The sequence below is a fragment of the Panthera leo genome, chromosome A2, assembly GCF_018350215.1.
Source record: "Panthera leo isolate Ple1 chromosome A2, P.leo_Ple1_pat1.1, whole genome shotgun sequence".
Classification (NCBI taxonomy): domain Eukaryota; kingdom Metazoa; phylum Chordata; class Mammalia; order Carnivora; family Felidae; genus Panthera; species Panthera leo.
Window position 1 is genome coordinate 150,798 of NC_056680.1, and position 16,640 is coordinate 167,437.

Consider the following 16,640-nt stretch of genomic DNA (forward strand, 5'->3'; position numbering starts at 1 on the left):
ACACTGTCACGTGGGGAAACTGAGGCCCAGACACAGAGATACGCTGTCACGTGGGGAAACTGAGGCCCAGACAGAGATACACTGTCACGTGGGGAAACTGAGGCCCAGACACAGAGATACGCTGTCACATAGGGGAAACTGAGGCCCAGACACGGAGATACACTGTCATGTTGGGGAAACTGAGGCCCAGACAGAGATACACTGTCACGTAGGGGAAACTGAGGCCCAGACAGAGATACGCTGTCATGTTGGGGAAACTGAGGCCCAGACACGGGGATACGCTGTCACGTAGGGGAAACTGAGGCCCAGACACGGGGATACACTGTCACACAGGGGAAACTGAGGCCCAGACACGGAGATACACTGTCATGTTGGGGAAACTGAGGCCCAGACAGAGATACACTGTCACGTAGGGGAAACTGAGGCCCAGACAGAGATACGCTGTCATGTTGGGGAAACTGAGGCCCAGACACGGGGATACGCTGTCACGTAGGGGAAACAGGCCCAGACACGGGGATACGCTGTCACGTAGGGGAAACTGAGGCCCAGACACAGAGATACACTGTCACGTGGGGAAACTGAGGCCCAGACAGAGATACACTGTCACGTGGGGAAACTGAGGCCCAGACACAGAGATACGCTGTCACACAGGGGAAACTGAGGCCCAGACACGGAGATACGCTGTCACGTTGGGGAAACTGAGGCCCAGACAGAGATACACTGTCATGTGGTGAAACTGAGGCCCAGACACAGGGATACACTGTCACGTAGGGGAAACTGGGGCCCAGACACAGAGATACACTGTCACGTGGGGAAACTGAGGCTCAGACACGGAGATACACTGTCACGTAGGGGAAACTGAGGCCCGGACACGGAGATACACTGTCACGTTGGGGAAACTGGGGCCCAGACAGAGATACACTGTCATGTGGTGAAACTGAGGCCCAGACACAGAGATACACTGTCATGTTGGGGAAACTGAGGCCCAGACACGGAGATACTGTCACGTTGGGGAAACTGAGGCCCAGACAGAGATACACTGTCGTGGTGAAACTGAGGCCCAGACACAGGGATACACTGTCACGTAGGGGAAACTGGGGCCCAGACACGGAGATACACTGTCACATTGGGGAAACTGAGGCCCAGACAGAGATACACTGTCATGTTGGGGAAACTGAGGCCCCGACACGGAGATACACTGTCACGTTAGGGAAACTGAGGCCCAGACAGAGATACACTGTCATGTGGTGAAACTGAGGCCCAGACACAGGGATACACTGTCACGTAGGGGAAACTGGGGCCCCGACAGAGACACCCCACCACAACTGCAGTGCTTGGTGTCCTCAGCAAGAATGTCAGGGCCACGGAGCTTAACTCCTGCTGTCTTGCTACACACAGATAAATGAGGCAGGGGCCTCGACCCTCACTGAGAATGCACAGCGTCAGAACCAGGATGCCCGTGGCCCCTGCAGAGTGTCCAGGCCTCAAGCCTCCACACCTGCCCGTTCTCTCCTTGCCGCTCTACGTTGTCGAAGGCACTTATCACTAATATGCTATACATTCTGCTTATTGGTTTTGCCTTGTGTGTGTCTCCCCCACAGACCTTTGCTGCTCTGTCACTGCTGAAGCATCAGCACCTGCAAGGGTGCCTGGCCCATAAAATGCTCAGTCCTTGCTGAGTGGAGGACTGCACAAGAGCCAACAGAAATGCTATGTTCACACCCATTCTGCTGGGAGGAAAACTGAGGTTTGGGGAGGAGCAGGGACTCATCAGAGCCTCCCCACTCCAGGTGGCTCCCAGAATATTCTAGAAGCCCCAGCACAGCTGGGGAGAAGAGAGGACGAGATCCCACCACCATGGCCTCCCTCTCCCACAGTTGGTGCGTACCGTTCTCCGAGGTGGCCGTCCCACAGGACTTCCTCAAGCCGGTCTGAACACTCTGGCACTCAGTGGTCAGCCGTGGAGCAGGGTTGCAGCTAAGGGTCCCCATGGTGAGCAGGGGAGGTGGCTGCACGAGGCACGGGGGCCGGGCAGCTCCTGCGCCTGGTGTTTTCTCCTCCGCTGCAGCGGCTCCGGGCCGCAGGTCAGGTACTGTCCTCAGTCCTTGCAGCTTGTGCTGGTGTCGGCAGAGCCCCAGCCTCACCACACCCCCCTGGGGACGGCACAGACAGTCCCTTGTCCCGCAGCACAGAGTCTTGGGGCCCCGGCCCTAGCAGGCTGGTCGGCGGACGTTGGCCTGGAAGTGAGGCCAGGATCAAGTGTCGGCCCGGTGGCTGGATGGTCCAGGGAAGAATCCGGTGTCAGCAGAGCAGGTCCCCGGGGAGCCGCCAAGCTGGGCAGCCGGGGCCAGAGAAGGCTCCAGGGAGCCAGAGCCACAAACACAACACCTACAGCCATGTAGCAGGAGGGACTGGTGAGGTCATGGGCGGTGTGGCCCCATTTCTACAGCTGGGGAAACTGAGACGCAGCCCAAAGTCGTACAGTGAGTTTACCACTCTGGGGGTTGCAACTTTAGGCCAAGAAGCCTGCCTGCATTCTTCCTTCCTTCTTGCCTTCATCCAATAAGCACCTATTGAGCACCTACTGCATACAGGTTCTGTTTGGGTTGGTGGGGACACAACAGGAATACACAGACAAGAAGGTAGTGTTCTCAGGAGAGGACAAAGGAAACAGACAATAACCTAATAAATAAGCACATAGTATATAAGAAGGCGTCAAATGTGCTAGAAAACAGGGGCGCCTGGGCGCTCAGTCCGTTGAGTGTCAGACTTCGACTCAGGTCATGATCTCGCGGTTTTGAGCTTGTGGATTCGAGCCCCGTGTTGGGATCTGCGCTGACAGCTCAGAGCCTGGAGATTGTCTCAGACTGTGTCTCCCTCTCTCTCTGCCCCTCCCCCACTCACGCTCCGTCTCTCTCTCTCAAAAATAAAATTAAAAATATTAAAAATTAGAGTGCTCGCCTCGGCAGCACATATACTAAAATTGGAACGATACAGAGAAGATTAGCATGGCCCCTGCGCAAGGATGACACACAAATTCGTGAAGCGTTCCATATCAAAAAAAAAAAAAAAAAAAAAAATTAGAAAAAAATGTGCTAGAAAACAGACAAGGCTGGGAGCCCAGGATGGCAGTCCAGGTACAGGCCAAGTGCTGGGGCAGGAGGACGGGTCACTGAATTGCGAAGGCAAAAGAAAAGCATCTCATGATAAAGGAATGGCTGTGCAAAGACCCTGGGGCAGAAGCAAAGATGGCAGGGAGGTGATGGCGGTCCTCCAAGACAGCCCACTGCCTCCCAGAAGCCAACAGAGATTTCCTCCCAAAATAGAGTACATTTCCCTGCCTGCACTAAAGGCTACCACTGTGTCAGGCTCTAAGAAGAGGCTGAGGGAAACTTGGCAGAGCAGAATTCAAATTCCTGTCTCTTCCATGTGTGTTGCTGTGCGGTCGGGCCATTTCAGACCAGATTTTAACAGCTTTATGAAATTATAATTTACATACAGTACAATTCATTGCTAATGTAATTTTAATACATTCTATAATTTTTAACTTATTTTTCAGTTTATTTATTTATTTATTTTGAGAGAGACAGAGACAGCACAAGTGGGGGAGAGAGGGAGAGAGAGAGAGAGAGAGAGAGAGAGAGAGAACCCCAAGCAGGCTCCACGCTGCCAGTGCAGAGCCCGATGCAGGGCTCAAATCCACGAAGCCACGAGATCATGACGTGAGCCAAAAACCAAAGGTCAGACACTTACCTGACTGAGTCACCCAGGCATCCCTTAATTTTTTAACTTTTTAAGCAAAATGTTCCCAAAATGAGTCTGAAATGCTTATATTAGAAAAGAAGGGGGAAAAAAGAAGAAAGATCTTAAAATCAATGACCTCAGGTTCCACTTAAGAAGCTAGAAAAAGAATAGTGGGTGGCTCACTCGGTTGAGAGTCTAACTTCGGCTCAGGTCACGATCTCATGGTTCGTGGGTTCGAGCCCCGCATCGGGCTCGGTGCTGACAGTTCGGAGCCTGCTTCGGATTCTATGTCCCTCTCTCTCCCTGCCCCTCCCCCATTCTCACTCTGTGTCTCTCCCTCTCTCTCATAAATAAATAAACATTAAAAAAAAAAACTAGAAAAAGAATAGTGGAGGGAAGGCAATCAAAGATGCAACAGCAGAAATGCAGGAAATAGAAAACCATAGAAAGAACCAACAAAGCCCCTCTCCCCAAAGCTGGCTCTTTTAGAAAGACCAGCAAATTTGATAAAGCTCAAGCTAGAACGACCAAAAACAATGAGGAAAAACACATTACCGTTATCAAGAAAGGAAGAGAGGGCCGCCTGGGTGGCTCAGTCTGTTAAGCGCCCGACTCAATTTCGGCTCAGGTCATGACCTCACAATTGCACCCTGCTTCTGGCCCCTGAAAGTCAGCAGAGCCTGCTTGGGATTCTGTCTCTCCCTCCCTCTCTGCCCCTCCCCCACCCACGCACACGTGCTCTCTCTCAAAATAAATAAACTACTTTAAAAAAATGGAAGAGAGACATTACTACAGACCCCACACATTAAAGGGATAGCATGGTCTGTGTGAAGCCACCAGAAAATTCCCATGTGCTCAGGCACTTCATGTGCCTCGTGTTGTTTAATTATCTCAGCATCTCACTGACGGAAATGCGGCTGCTAAAACCTCACCTGTGGTTACAGGTGGGGAAACTGAGGCTCAGAGTTCAGGTCCCTGAGTAACATCAGCAGAGCCAGGAGTTGAATCCAGGGCTCTCTGACTCAGATTTTAGCTCAAGGGTCCAGGTCTTCTCCCAGACTGCAACCCCAGCTCAGCCTTCTGGGAGTGCTGGGGGTCCACTGCCAGCCCTCCCTGGCACTCGAGGCCCCACGAGGCCCAGTCTTGCCCCCTCTGCCCTCGCCCCCTCTCCTCTGGCCACAGTAGCAACCTCCCAGTCCTTAAAGCCACTCAAGCCAGTTCCCACCTCAGGGTGCTTACCTGGGCTCCCTTCACCTGGGGAGACTCGGCCAACAAATCGGCCCATAGCCAGCCCCGTCCTCAGTAACCTGTGGGCCCCCAAAGTAGACGAGCCATCGCTTCCTTCCAGAAGCAGCACAAACTCCAGAGCTGTGAACAGAACTGGGCACTGAGGATGGAGATGGGAGATAGACACCCCCACCTCCTTCTCTCCCTCCCGGCAGAGTCTCTGATTGACCCAAGCTGGCCAGAAGTGCAGGATACGGCCGCTGGGGTCAGCCTCAAGGACCCCAGGCCAGGCAGAGAAAGAACCAGCGTGCCGGCCGGAGGACAGTCCTTCCTCCAGGTTCTAGCTGGGACTCAGCCCCAGCTGCCTTAGTTTCCCCACGGTGACACAGGAAGGAGCCAAGAGCTAGTGTGGGGTGGGGAACAGATTGGAATGATTGCCTGAGCCTGAAAGGGAGGTTTGGGGGGCCTCGAGGTCCAGCAACATCACCAGACTGAGCTCAGGCACCCCGGCCGGCCTCGACCCGTGACCACCCGGCTCCTCCAGCTGTCACTTTCAGCTCGGAACCCGCACAACTGCCAGGTCATAGCATGTGAATGGGAAGCTAATTAATTCTAAGCCCATGCACAGGAGCCATGTTTTTAATCCAATGTGCTCACTGGCAGAAAAGAGCAGATCAGCAAACTGAAACAAGGAAGCCGGGACTGGGATGGGGCACAAGGCTCTGCCCTGGCAATGCGGCGCCGCGTGGGGGCCTCAGTGCCTGGAGGAGGCTGCAGGGTCTGAGCGCATAAGGGTTAACGCGACCTTTACCCATCTGTGTGCCCACCGCGTGCAGGCGCTGTTCAGGTGCTGGGAGAAGAGGTGTGCACAAAACACACAAACTCCCTTCCTCACCCTTTTGTTGAAAGAAGCAAACAAGCGAGTTACACTGCTTTAGAAGGCAAAGCAGTGCGTGGAGCAAAACCAAGGCTGGGGCGCCCCGGGGGGGCTCCGCCGGTTAGGCGGCCCTCTTGGGCTCAGGTCGTGATCTCACGGTCCGTGGGTTCGAGCCCCGCGTCCGGCTCTGTGCTGACAGCTCAGAGCCTGGAGCTGCTTCGGATCCTGCGTCTCCCTCTCTCTCTGCCCCTCCCCCACTCAAGCTCTGTCTTTGTCTCTCTCCAAAATAAATAAACATGGAAAGAGAAAGAAAGAAAGAAAGAAAGAAAGAAAGAAAGACAGGAAGAAAGACAGGAAGAAAGACAGGAAGAAAGAAAAAGAAAACCAAGGGTAAGGAGAGGTTGGAGGTGTGGAGAGTTTCCAGTCTGACATGAAGTGGTCACTGAGAAGGTGACATTCACGCAGAGACTTGAAGGAGGTTGGGGGTGGAGGGGGCGGTCTGGGGAGAAGACACAGCAGGCAGAGGCACCGCGGGTACAAAGGGCCTGAGCCTCAGGTGCACCGGGCGTCCGGCAGGAGCAGCGAGGAGGCCCGTGTTGAGTGGAACAGAACGAGCGATGGGGAGAGAGGGAGCGGGCCGTGCAGGGTCCCGGGGGAGGCACCGCGGAGCCCGGGAGGGCCGCGGGCAGAGCTGCACCTGCTCGAGCCGGTGCTCGCCGGCGCCCTCTGGCGGCCGCGGGGAAACAGACCGTGAGCGGGGCTCAGGGGAGGGGGCTGGTCCCGGACGGGTGTGGGGAGGCGGGGGGCTTGGTGGGCGATGGTGGAGGAGGAGGTAAGAAGCAGGTGGGTCCTGGATCTATTTTAAAACTACAAGCAACAGGGTTTGTGGCACATTTGAGGTAGGGGTGAGGGGACCGGAGGTGTTGGGGAAGCTCCCTGTTACTAGGAGGGAACACGCAGGGGAGGGGCAGGTTAGGAGAAGGTCTAGAGCTCAGTTTGGGAGCTGTGAGGTGTGGACTCTCCGGTGGACAGCCAGCTACGCGGGTCCAGGCTGCTGGCTCTCTGGGCCACATAACAACCCCCCCCCCAACACAGTGGCTCAAAAAACACCCACATTTCTTACCTCACAGCTTCTGAAGACAGTCCATAGACAGAGCTGGGTCCTCTGCTCGGGCTGCAGTGCTGCTGTTGGCCAGGGCTGAGGGTTCATCCGGAGGCTCCACTGGGGAGGGGCCCACGTCCCAGCTCCCCGGGGTTGCTGCAGGACCTGTGGCTGTGGGACTGGGGGGCCCACCTCCAGCTGGCTTCTGGCCAGGTGGCCTCCAAGCATGGCTGCTTAGCTTCTCAAAGCCCCAAAGGAAAAAGTCTGCGCAACATGCAGGATGGAGCTTATGTTGTTTGTAACAGTAACGGGAGCAGGTGTCCCACCCAGGGCCCTGGTTCTTCTTCCCTCTCTCAGCCCATCTCTTCCTGAATCCATTAGATCCTTCTTCAATCACGCATCACTGCCCCCAAATCCACTCGCGTCCCTTCTTCCCCTGCAACCCGTCTTCTGCACAAGAACAAAATGATCATTTGAAGTCAAAAAGTCACCGCGTACCTGTGTCCCGCTCACAAAACATTCCCCAGGCTCCCACTGTGCCGTCAACAAATCCAAACTTCTAACCTTGCCTTTGTTTGGCTGTGAGGGCACAGGCTGCATTTATTGGGCACCTACTACATACCAGCCTCTGTGCAGGTGCAACAACACAGCCCACAAGAAACAGAATGCAAACCACATGTGCAATTTTGAATTTTCTAGCAGCCATGTCAGAAAAAGAAACAAGATCATTTTAATGATACATTTTATTTAACTCAGCATAACCAAAATGTCATTCCAGCATACAAAAGTTGTGCTTGAGACATTTTACATTATTCTTTCCTGCTAAGGCTTCAGAACCTAGTGTGTCTTGTGCCCACAGCACATCTCAGCTTGGGGTTCAGATGCTCAGCCACGGTCCAGATGCTCCGTGACCACACGTGGCCACTGTGTGGTCAGCACAGATTTAGCGTGCTTTAGAACCAAACCCTTAGTCCTGTGGCAGTCGGTCCCCCAGGGGACACTGCAGAATGTCTAGAGACACCTTCTGTTGCAAAGACTGGGCGGGAAGGGTGCTCCTGACACTTGAGGGTGTGGGAGCCAGGGATGCTGCAGGGGAGACTGATGCAGAGGGCTGCAACCAGCATCTGTCCCCACAGATCAGGCCCGCCCACACAGCCAGCACTGACATCCCTGGACAGGATGCTTCCCGCCCTCCAGAAGCCCCACCATGCCCCCTTGCACTCCTCTCCTCCCCTCTACCCTGTAACCACCATGGTGACTTCAAAAGCAGGGCTATATTGTGCCCCCCTTTTTTTGCTTTACATAAATGGTAGTGCACTGCGTTCCCGTGAGCCCTCTTTCCCTGGACCTAGTGTGTACGATTCATCCTCTTGCTGGGTTCGACTGTAGACCATTCACTCTCATTGCTGGGTGTAATATCCCGCTGCATGAAGACAGCACACTTTATCTGATGAGCTTCTAGGAGGTTTCCCCTTGAGGCTACTGCAGATAATGCCATTCCCAACATTCCAGGCGGAGGGCACAGCCTGTGCCAAGGCCCTGGGGAATCGCTGGGCCTTTGTGTTCAAGAGCGAGGAAGCTCTTGTGGCTGGACCAGCAGAGCAAGGAGGAGAGGAGGAGAGGGAGGGAAGGGAGAAGGATGGGGTGAGGGGGCAGGTGGTGGACATGGGCTTTTACCCTGAGGGAGGTGGGAGCCCTGAAGGGCCCTGGGCAGAGGAGGGGTGAGGTCAGGTGTAAGAGAAAAGAAGTCAAGGCTTCTTTGGACCTGAATCTCCTCAAGAACGGATCTGACCTTAACCCAGACGAGGGGCCTTATTTCTTTTGTTGTTTATCGCCAGTCTCCCCCACACTCCTCTACGCAACACGCTAGCACACGCACACATAGGCGCGCACACGGGAAGAGGCGGTAGGAGTCCAGAGCAGGTGCAGAGCAAACACCTTTGACTTGTGGGTGAAGGGGGCTATCACTGACATCACCACTGCTGTGGGTCTAAGTCCCCACCATTCCCTTCTGGAATCATCTGGAGGCTGAAAGTGGGGCTGCACCGCCAGGAGGCTGGGTCAGTGACTGGCCTGCTGTTCTCTGTCCCTGGCACACGGGTGGCAGCAGGCCAGGTGTTCATGGGCCGCCCCATCCAGCATTAGCTGTGGCTCTGGCTCCCCAGTTGCCCTGATCTGTCACTCCCCCAGGGCACTCGCAATTGTCCTCTGTCCCGAGGTCAGCCCCTGACTCAGACTCACGTGCCTCTGTGGCTTCCTGCCCCTTTGTTCCCAGCGGACTCTAACAAAGAAGACTTGTTCTCCCAAGACAAGAACACAGTGAACCAGGGGAGCCAGGCTCCCCTCCGGTCTCCCTCCAGGAAAGTGGCAGCTCTCCACGTGGGACAGAGCTCTCGTGTTCTGCTGAGTGCCCGGCTGCGTGTCTGAAGGGTCTCCATTTTACAGATGCAAACACTGAGGTTCAGAGGAAGGAAGGGCTGTACTGGGAGGACTGGAGGGCTGGATAGGGGTCCCGGCAGGCTTTCCTGGAGCCTACAAACTCCTACCCAGCCAAGTGCTTTCTCTCCTCTCTGGCTCCATCCATCCCTCTGCTGCAGCCCTCTGCCTTCTTTGCTTTTCTAGAACACACCAGGCAGCTCCAGCCTCAGAGCCTTTGCACTCACTGTACCTTCCACCCGGTACACCCTTTCCCCCATACATGCTTGCTAAGTCTCTGCAGTCCCTTCAAGTCTCTGCTCAGACCTCTCCTTGCAAACATCCTCCTCTGACCACCCAGCTTACCACTCTACCGATCCCTCTTCCACCTTACTCGTTTTCTCTCACGGAATTTATCACTCGCTAACACAGTATACCATTCTTCCCATTGCACAGTGTTGGGCTGGAGTTGTGAGAGACGACTGTGCAGCTTGCAGGAGTTCTGTGAGCTGGTTGATGCCACGTGGGTAGTCATGATGGTGGTTTGATCAGCCACGACGGGATAGCGACACCACAGGAATGAGCATGCGCCACAGAGTTAGGCTTTTGACCCTGTTTCTCCTGCCCCCTCCCCCTTCCATTAGAATGAACGCTCCTTGGGGCAGGGGTCTGCCCACCTGAATTTCTGCTGTCACCCTGGCACCTAGAACAACGCTTGGCATCTAGGAAGCATTCAATAAATACTGGTTGAATTGAGTCACCCTCATCCCTAGCAACTGCTCTCAGACTTTGACATCAGGCCCCCCGTGACAAGCCACCCTTCGGCCTGACTCGGGTCTCTGCCACCATTTCGCCAGACTCCGGAAACATCCTCCAACCCTTAGATGACACACTCGAGTTCCCCAGCACCTTGGCCCCAGGGCGGTCAATAAGCCCCCGGCCTCCAGCAACAGGCCTCTTCTCGCAGAGGGATCCCAGCGCCCCTAGCCGCGATCCCGGCCCCGCGGGGAAGAGAGCAGGAACCCCGCGGCCTCGGACTCCGGTCCCAGAGACGCCCCTCTGTGCACTCATGCCGCGCGTTATCTATCGAGCGCCTGCTGCCTCCGGGTTCCGCACGCAGATCCCGGGTTCAGGACCTCTCGCTGCCTCCCCGACACCGGCCCCGCGGACGCGCGACCGAGACGTCGGGCCGGTGCCCACCCCAGAGGGCTGGGGGCGGGGGGCGAGCACCGCAGTTCCTCGCGCGACCTCGCAAGCGGCCAGGCGCCCACAGCACGCGCCCCTGCCCCCGCGGGTCCGCGGCTCGGAGCCCTGCAGGCGCTGTGCGCGGTGCTTTGTGGGAAACACCGACCGGGGTCCGCGGCATGCCGGGAGTTGTAGTGCGGCAGCGCGGGGCGAGCGCAGGGCCCGCCGGGACTTGTGGGCGGCACCGGGGCCGGAAGGCAGGATGCGAACGTGCTGCGGGGCCGCGGCGCCGCTGCCGACGACAAGATTCGCGATGTCCCGCTGGCTAAGAAGATCGTCACCGAGGACGGCGGCGCCGAAAGTGCCCGAGCCCCTGTCCACCCCTGACCCTCGGCGCCGGCCCGATCCGGAACCCTACCCCAACCCTAACCATACTGGGCACCCATAGCCCGTATGGACGGGCCGGGACTCCAGTCTTAGCCTTGGACGCTGAACCCCCTCCCTTCCCAGAAGCCCCAAAGCCAGCTCGGTCCACCCAGGCCCCTGTCGCAGACACCCGGGCACAGTCCTGCAACCTCAGTTCCCACCTTCCTCGCGGAACCACCTCCATGCTCTGAACTTGGCCCCGCCTCATCACTCAGACATAACTGCTAGACTCCCATCCGTGCCATCCGTGGCCTAACCCATGTCGCAGGTGCAGACGCCTGAAAGAAGCTTCCTGGGCAAGAGACCTTCTCTGAAGGGCTCTGGTGTGAGCGCCGACCGTGACCCCCGGCCTCAGCCTAACCGTAACCCCGGCCTCAATCCCTACCCCTCCACATCGTCACCCATCCAGCATTTCCCAACCTCTGAAGTTCCCAGCACTGCTGGCATTGGGGCTCGATTGTTCTCTGGGCCCCGTGGGGGGGGGGGGGGGGGTTGAGCAGTAGCAGGCCCCATTGCCATGCCAGGAGCACCCCCCCCCCACCCCCGACAACCACCTGCCTCTGCTACATATCACCCAGGATCACCAGGGTAAGAACCACTGTCCTAGTGTGATGAAACACCAGGGGTTCCCAGGTCTTAGCCTGCAGGTAGGTGGAGGAGAGGGGAGCTACCCACCTAACCAAAGGACATTTCCATTCTGTGCCCAAGACAGGCCACAAACCCAGCCTGAGGACAGAGCCCCCTGCCCACTAGAACACACAGCTCACTTAAATGCTCCGCAACCATGCTGAAAAAAACACAGTGAAAAAGGGACATAAATAGCATCTGGCTGGCTCAGTCAGGGGAGCACGCGACTCTTGTTCTAGGGTTGTGAGTTTGAGCCCCACATTGGTGGAAAGGTTACTTTAAAAAAAAGTCTTAGGGCGCCTGGGCAGCTTAGTTGGTTAAGCCTCCAACTCTGATTTCAGATCAGGTCATGATCTCTTGAGGCCAAGTATGGCGGGCTCCGCTGGGCGTAGATCCTGCTTAAGATTCTCTCTCTCCCTCTGCCTCTGCCCCTCCCCAGCTCATGCTCTATAAATCAATAAATCAATACATAACTTTCTAAAAAGTAGCATAGGGGCACCTGGGTGGCTCAGTTGGTTAAGCGTCCGACTTCCTTAAGCTCAGGTCATGATCTCACAGTTCATGAGTTTGAGCCCCGCATCAGGCTCTCTGCTGTCAGCATGGAGCCTGCCTCTGATGCTCTGTCCCTCTCTTTCTGCCCCTCCTCTGCTCACTCTCTCTCTTTCAAAAATGAATAAACCTTTTTTTATTTAAGTTTATTTCTCTTGAGAAAGAGGGAGAGCACACTCGAGCAGGGGAAAGGCAGAGAGAGAGAGGGCAAGAAAGAATCCCAAGCAGCCTCCTCGATGTCAGTGCAGGGCTCCAGCCCACGAACCAGGAGATCATGACCTGAGCCGAAAGCAAGAGTCAGACGCTTAACTGACCGAGCCGCCCGGTGCCCCCAAAATAAATAAATTTTTTTTAAACTTTAAGGGGCACCTGGGTGGTTCAGTCAGTTAAGTGTCAGCTTTCGGGTCAGGTTATGATCTCACGGTTCATGAGTTCGAGCCTCGAATCAGGCCCTCTGCTGTCAGCGTGGAGCCTGCTTCGGATCCTCTGTCTCCCTCTCTCTCTGCACCTTCTCCACTCGCATTCTCCCTCTCTCTCTCTCAAAAATAAACATTTTGATAAATAAAAAATTAAAAGGTAGCATAAATAAAATGAGTTTTATAGAATGTAAAATAAAATGTATTTTATATATAGTATATTCAAAGTACAGTTGTTTCAATATGTAATCAATATTTTAAAAAAATTTTAACATTTATTTTTGACGCAGAGAGAGACAGAGCATGAACAGGGGAGGGGCAGAGAGAGAGGGAGACACAGAATCCGAAACAGGCTCCAGGCTCTGAGCTGTCCGCACAGAGCCCAATGCGGGGCTCGAACCCACGGACCGTGAGATCATGATCTGAGCTGAAGTCAGACGCTTAACCGACTGAGCCACCCAGGCGCCCCTCAACATATAGTAAATATTAGGATGTGTGACATTCTTCATACTAAATCCTCAAAGTTTAGTCTGTATTTTACACTTACGTGCATTTTACATTTAATTTTCATTGGATGTTTTTCATCTATAAGATTTAATAAAATTGCAGATGAAAAAGTAGATTCACAAAGCCAAGTTGTTGCAAACATACTTACAAGTTTTCTAGTAATTGAGTCAAGTGTCTGCTTGTAAGTTGAAACTTTAATTCAGAATTATATTTCAGGTGGTCAGTAGGGACAAATCAGTGACAGTGCTGCCCTGGCCTCCGTTCACGGTGTGGCCCAAAGCTGTCACCTCGCCAGCCCGGCCCTCCGGTGGTTGCTGGGCCAGGCTGACGTAGCACGTGGCTGGAATCACCCAACCACGGACCCGGCGACCCTGGGCAAACCCTTCTGAACGATGTGAATCTACTGCCACATCTACGTGGATGGATACGGGCACGGATGGGGATGGGGAAAGGGTGGCCCACCGCCTCACAGAAAAGCCAAGGAGTCACCAGCACTGCATCTTTCTGGGGCACAGCAGTGACTGCCTCGTCAGGTACAGCTGGTCCCCAGTCCGTGACGGCTGTAGTCGGCACGGTCAGCCCGAGGGGAGAATGGTGAGGGCACTCAGTCGGGGCAGGACAAATGAGCGGGTGTCCACATGACGGACATGTGCACAGGTAGATGCACAGACGATGGGCCGCGGGATGGACAGACGGTCACGGAGTGGAGAGATAGATGGATGGACAGCGGCGGATGACCCACGGACAGATGGGCAGATCGCTGGTTAGACTGACAGGACTGGCTTCAGAACTCCACCCTGGTCTGCCCGTACCTCCTAGGCTCACTTTGGGCCTGTTCTGCCCCCTGCCCTGGGGGGCATCCGGGAGGGGCGCTGACTCACCTGCAGTTCTGGCCCCAGGCGTCGTGCAGAACAGGACTGCCAGCATCCGTGGCCTGTGCAAGAGGCTGGGCCCCCCCCCCCAACTACAGCTTTGTCTTCCATCTGTCCCGCATGGAGCTGAGCAAAATGGTGGCCCGGGGCCCCAGACAAAGCTGTCAGGACCAACATGGCAAACCGTTTGGACAAACCCTTGACCCTCCTGCGTCCCACATGTCTACCTGCCTGCCTCCAGGGACACCCACATTGACCTCTGATGCTCACTGTCTTCTCACTGGCGCATCACCCTGGGCCCCCCTTCCCCTTCAGCACCTCCTCTGTTCTCCTCGAGCTCCTGGTCACCCTTTTGACCTCCCCCCGCCCCCAGCACAATCACCTGCCCTGCAGCCCAGTGCCCACAACAAGCTTGGTGGTGGGCCCCCAAGGTGTCCCACAGCCCTTCGGGTGGGGCCCCCATCAGCAAGAAGCCGCTGCTAGAGGACAGCATAGCCTGACTTAGCAACAGGGCCTGAGGTCAGGGGTTACAGTTCTGGGAGCCCTGGCCCCACCAACTCCCGCTCAGGTCCCCCAGCCTCGGAGTGATGGAGCCAGCACCCCAAAATCAGCTGTCACCAAGATGTGCCTTCCGGCTCCTCAGGGCCCAAGGATCTTCAGGGCACCCCCAACCTTGCCTATTCAACTCCCTCAGCGCTAGCCCAGCCTGAGGTCCCCCTGGTGGGGGGACCCGCCACAGTCCCCAGGGACACCGGGCCCAGCTGCGGGGCCTTTGCAGACTACCCCAACCCCACCCCGCACTGGGTGCCTCCGTTCAGTCCGAATCAGATATCACAGCCCAAAGCCTCTGCCCCCTTGATGCTCATGACAACTTAAATCTCAGGTCCTCAGACAGGCCCCAAGGGGTCAGGGAGGGTGTAGACTCCCGGGTCTAACAGCCCTGCCTGTGACAGCTACCTGGCCACCACGTTTGGGGCTGAGCTTCACAGAAAGAGACTCATGCAGTGTTGTCCTTCATGAGCATTCAGTGTTCACTATTTACTTGGGGCTCCGGCCCCCGATCTTGGTGCCCTGGGGATCATCCCTCCTGCCATGCTCCCTTGGTTAGCTCAGCCAGGCAACTTCAGGGCAATTTTGCCAGCCCTCCAGAGCCTTCTGCGTGGGTCTTTATTAAAGAATCATTCACAGCCTCCATAGCCTTCTCCACCATCCCTGAGGCCCACAGAAGCAGAGAGTGACCACAGGAGGTGGGGGGGCACGTCCTACGTCTGGGGTCCTCCAGCACCAGAGCTAGATGAAGGACCCCAGAAGACCCTGCCCTCATGGCTCCAGCCCACGTCAAAGAAAGAGCTGTGAGCCCCCCACTGACCAGTAGCACCAATGAGTGGAGCTGGCCCAGCCCCGGTGGGAAGGGTGTCCCTGAAGAGAATGGGCATCTCTGGGGGGCTGGGCAAGTGGTCTCCCCTGGATACCCTCTGAGGAAGCCAGCACCCCCCCCCCCCCAGAGAACTACTGCTGTCATGGGAAGGTGGAGTCCACGATGACAAGTCTTGGGTGGGGGGAGGCTGGGACCCTCCATGGGAAGGAGGTTTCCTGCCAAGGCCACTGAGGACTTCATCCTGGGCAGGGACAATGCCGGGAAGGAGGGGGGGATCTGCAGGCAGGCACTGCAGGAAGCTCAGGTTGGGGGGGGCGGGGGATGTAGGGGAGGACCTCAGTCCCCACCCAGGCGGCTCCATGGGCTGTCTCCTAACAATGAGACCAGATATGAGACCAGATGCAGGCGCGAAATGCCGTTCAGTCCCCTCCAGTGCTGGTCCTGGGCTCCCAGAGTTCCGCCCCCTCTCCCCAAGGTCCACCTCGACCCTCTCTCCAGGCCCTGTCCCGTCCCTCTTCCCCCCTCTTCCCCCCCCTCCCCCCCCACCCCAGGTTCCAGCTCCTCCTCACCTCTGCCCAGAACCCTCTTAATCTGATCAGCCCATACCAGCGGTGATTAGAGCTGTGAGTGTCCTTGAGCGCGAGGGTCTGTCATCCACACAGGTAGAGCGTTTGGGGCTTGGAATGAGCACCATGGAGCACCGGTGATGGGTGGGGAGGCACAGCCCAGAGAGCTGGGTCACACCCTACAAGAGGCCTCGGCAGGGACGGAAGCAGGAAGCAGGGTCAGGGGCTGGGAAGAGGCCCATTCACCGGGCCCACTGCCCCCTGCCCGGGTTAAGAGCCCAGCTTCCCGAGAAAGGCCCGCACCTCCGGCCCGGGGAGGGCCGCACCTTGGCGTCCACCTTCCTGTGCCGCTTTCCCGGCACAAGGCTCGAGGGGGGTGGGACCAAGGAAGACAGGACTCAGCTCACACAGACGCCTCAGTTTCCCCCCTGTGCTGCCAGCCCCTGCTCTTGTGCCTCGGTTTCTGCCTCTGGCAGTTGAGACACTGAGAGGACACAGGCGCAGGGCTAGCGGCCCATCGACACCTCATTGCCGGGGAGACTGAAGCTGCTTGGGAAACACTCTGAGGAGGCAACCTTTGGGCAGAGGCGGCACAGGGCGAGGGCACCGCCACGCCGAGGCCCCGAGGCTGCCCGGCCCTGCAAGGCTCCGGGCAGGTGAGGGTTCTTCCCTTTATGCCACAGGCAGCCTGGCGGTGTGAGTCACCGTGCGCAGAGAGGTGTCACTCTGGGGGCTGGTGATGCATGGCC

General features: G+C 56.5%; 1 non-coding gene across 1 annotated transcript; it reads left to right on the top strand.

The window, feature by feature from the left end:
• The first annotated feature begins 2,953 nt into the window (after window positions 1–2,953).
• Window positions 2,954–3,060, top strand: LOC122214618. The gene has a single exon (XR_006199999.1). It is a non-coding gene; the product is annotated as a U6 spliceosomal RNA (small nuclear RNA).
• Window positions 3,061–16,640: the final 13,580 nt, after the last annotated feature.